This window comes from Argopecten irradians, chromosome 2 (genome assembly GCF_041381155.1).
Source record: "Argopecten irradians isolate NY chromosome 2, Ai_NY, whole genome shotgun sequence".
In the NCBI taxonomy this organism is placed as follows: Eukaryota; Metazoa; Mollusca; class Bivalvia; order Pectinida; family Pectinidae; genus Argopecten; species Argopecten irradians.
The window spans coordinates 23,252,745-23,256,683 of NC_091135.1; positions in this window are offsets into that span (position 1 = coordinate 23,252,745).

Below are 3,939 nucleotides of genomic sequence, written 5' to 3' on the forward strand. Positions count from 1 at the left end.
TGAAGTCTGCACTTTTGTTTCGAGAAGAAATTGAGGCCTGGACGGTTTTTAATCCAATGAACGTTTGTAAACGGAGCAGGACTGCGTAGGTTACCTGAATGAAGCTCCACAAGCACTACAATGTCGCAAATGGAAGATAAATAACCGAAATTGCTAAAATATTAACAACAGAAATTACAATAGTTTCACCTGATATAAAGTAAAGAGAATCCAATTGTCTTGGTTTCCAACGCAAACAATCCACGGCAACAGATAAAGAACTTCCTAGAATGTCATATCACGAAGAAGCTATTTTCAGCAGTCTTTGATACAATCAAAAATCCATTTACAACTTCGTTTTAGACAAAAGCTGCCATCGACGAATCGGGTTTATTTTTAGATTTTGATTGAATGATGCTGGCATGCGAAATGGCCATAGAGTCCTGTAATAGTGCGACAGAGCTGGTGGAGCACTAATGGGTACATGTTCAGTATTCCATCCTTGGTTAGTTCAGATACTGCTATTGACAAACGCAACGATATACAAGATATATATTAACATATAATCTGAAACATTATAGTGGATTGTAAGTTTTCATGTAACATCTTAAAGGTTTCTGATAATTAATTCAATATGGCTACATTACCACCAAAGTACATGTACATGTTAACGCTTTGTTGTTCATTAAGTCATGAACTTTGTTCTGTGACGATGAAAAGTTTAATTTAAAAAAAATTATTTTCCTGAATGTCTACAATTATTATTTTTTATATTAGACTATTTTTGTAATTAACGATATAAAATGATAGTTACATAGATCGTGTAATAGACAGACGATATGGATGCCTTTCATTAACTTAGAAAGCATATCAAATATAAAGTTCAAAGTAGAAACATGACATAGATCAAACAAAAAGGACAAAGACTTACTGTTTATTCCAATTGATGAATCTCAGCGACTCAAACACATTTCAAAGAATTCATTTTCATTTTATCTGTGTATCTCAAAACAACGTTTAACAACTTAAGTCATTCATAACCATTTCCTATTCCAATAGAAGCAGGCTCTGATAAAACAAAACTTGGGGACTAAGGGATACTAGTGTCTGACAACTCGAGAAATCGCACGATTAATTATTTAGTTCGTTATGTTAAATATGATATGATAAATATGATTCGAAGAGTCATCCAAGGTATGTAAGACAAGACTGCAGATTACTTTGAAACCCGCACATAAGAGACAGTTCTGTTTAGAATGATATATCTGTTAATGTGTTCGTCATGGCAATAAAAGTAGCTTAGATTATTGTTATTTTGAATCTATACATTGGCTGTGTTCTCATTTAAAACATGCAACTGTCGGTGAAATGTATCAGCGTAAATATTAACATCCACTTTACACAATTTTCCTGAAGGTGCATTTAGGCTTTTCTAAAACAGTGACGAGACAAGTCCATTATGAAATAGTTAACTGTAGACGAAGGAGAAGCCATTCTACCTCACTAGAGATATGTAAGGTTCAGACAGTAGCTTCATACGGTATACAGTAACTGATAACAGAGATATCTAGTCTATTTCGATTCCATTTGTTTCCAAGTTTTATCGGTCAGAACACTCTCCTGATTCTATTTGCTGATCATACTTGAGAATTATCATACAAAAGATCCCATGAATTAAGTTAACATACAGTAACCCAGACTATTTCCCTCTTGATATTTGAGCTGAAGTTTTTTTTCTATTTTTATTCAGTCATGAACAGATCAATGCTTTAGTGTTGTATACGTGTTGGGAAATTGCACACAATGGCGCATTTACTAATGTATGTATATGTATTCGATAACTTCACCATTACCCGATGCATTTGCCAAAGACTTATTAGCAAATATATATAATTGTGAATTTTCAAATGCCTACAAATTAAATAAAAAAATCGAACAATGATGATGTTTTCACATTTTGACACTTATTTCTTGTTGTCAAACGTATCAAGTTTCTTTTACTTAGTTTTTAATTCAAACCTATATAGTCCAACCTAACTAGACTGTTACCTCGTTGTATTCGAATATATTAAAAGCCTCCAAATATAGTCTGTTATTGAGATGTTCTAATCCTAGTTGTCTGGAGCTATGGTTAAAATTGTTTGTCTTACAGGTAGGCGTTTTATTATTAATGAAGGATCAAATTCAGAGTTCACTGGGTAAACTCTTCTCACTTATCGCTATCATGGTACACGCATCCTTGACTCGATACCGCAAGATGGAATATTGACACCTTTACTTATATTAGTACATGGCATGTTCTTACAGTAAACGAATAGTAGAATGTTCTGGAGTTCTATCTAGCTAATACATTTACCTTCATTTGTCGGTTGTATATAGTCAAGCTGTAGGTTCGACCTCTACTCGACACGCTACTCACTCCATTCTCACTTCGGACTGGCCACGGCGATGTCTTACTTTACCTTGCAACTGCCTGTTGTTGAATATCGGACACCTCGGAACGCCTTCCCGTTTACGGACAACTTTCAGGACAGTGATACTTCAATGACAATAATACACGTTTCATAAAACGTAATGTGGTGATCCATCAGGAGTTATTCTAAACCCAGCACATAGAGTAACATTTTGTCGTAAGAAGATTCAGCTCTTTTTTTGGATTCGTTTTTGTTTTGGGGAGAGAATAAAAGAAAAAAAAGTGACTTTCAGTACTTTCTAACATCTTGTCATGAACGTTTGATGGTCAAATATAACATGTCTGATGAAGATAACAGTCGTTATTGGGACCTAACGAACAATCACTTTGTTGGCTTTATCATATAAACATTTAAAAACGTTAATCAAACGTATGCCCTATTGCCAAACATGATAATTTTGAAGACAACAGCAATACCATTGTTTCCCTTAGGATTTCATTGGATTTTACAAAGATAACATCACACAGCTATTTTGTCTTTCCGGGTTCATGTAATTAACATTATTTGTTTGTCACAATACAAGGGACGTAGAGAATAGGTCCATAGATTTGATTGTGCGTTCCTCGTAAGCGTTTACGAGAAATATTTCGAATAAAAGTAAGATAAATGTCTTTAGCTTCGGTGTTCGAATAGAGTGCATATATCAGCACACAACTCTACATCAATGCAGATAGAGCATTAGAATATCATACCTGCTGTCTCCGTTGCATGATCGTAAAAGGCGACTAGATTTAGATCTTTTCTGTCCTCTTCTTAACGATTTAATATCCCTAACGTCTCCCTTGAAACCGCCTAATTTGCGCCTTTTATGGAGCGCTCGCCCCTGTACGGCAGGCTCTGGGTTCTGTTCCCTGGTCGAAATACCTAGTCAATAAAAGTGGTAGCAGTCTCCCAAAACGTACATACACACACACACAACACATTGAATACTAGGGAGACCGTCCTTAAGTATAGGACCTTAAGCATTATCCACCAACTATTTATAAGGCATGTACAGCGCAATTACTTTAGAATGTTCATATTTGGTGTTCTGGACATCCATAATTTGTATGTTTGGTTTGGTCATTATATAAACGTCTTATTAACAGCCAGGGTCATGTAAGGACGGCTTCCCACGTATGTGGTGTGTAGCGTGTGTGAAATGCGAAGTGTGTGTTTTGGGAGATTGCGGTATATTCATGTTATGTATTCTTTTATAGTGGAAATCTTGTCAATTTTATAGTGCTGTACACTAAAGCCTGCCACCGAAGGCTCTGGGTTCTGTCTCCTGGCCGAGACACACCAAAGTCTATAAAAGTGGTAGTTTCTGCTCCTGCTTAGCGTTCAGCATACAGGGAGTGGGACGACTGGTTCGCCCGTTGTCAGTATAATGTGACCGGGTGGGGTGTGTTGCTTGGTGTCTTCGGCGGCATGCTTCAGTGATATAGCACTATAAAAAGGGCAACAGTTCCACTATACAAGAAGACACAACACTAACATACCGCAG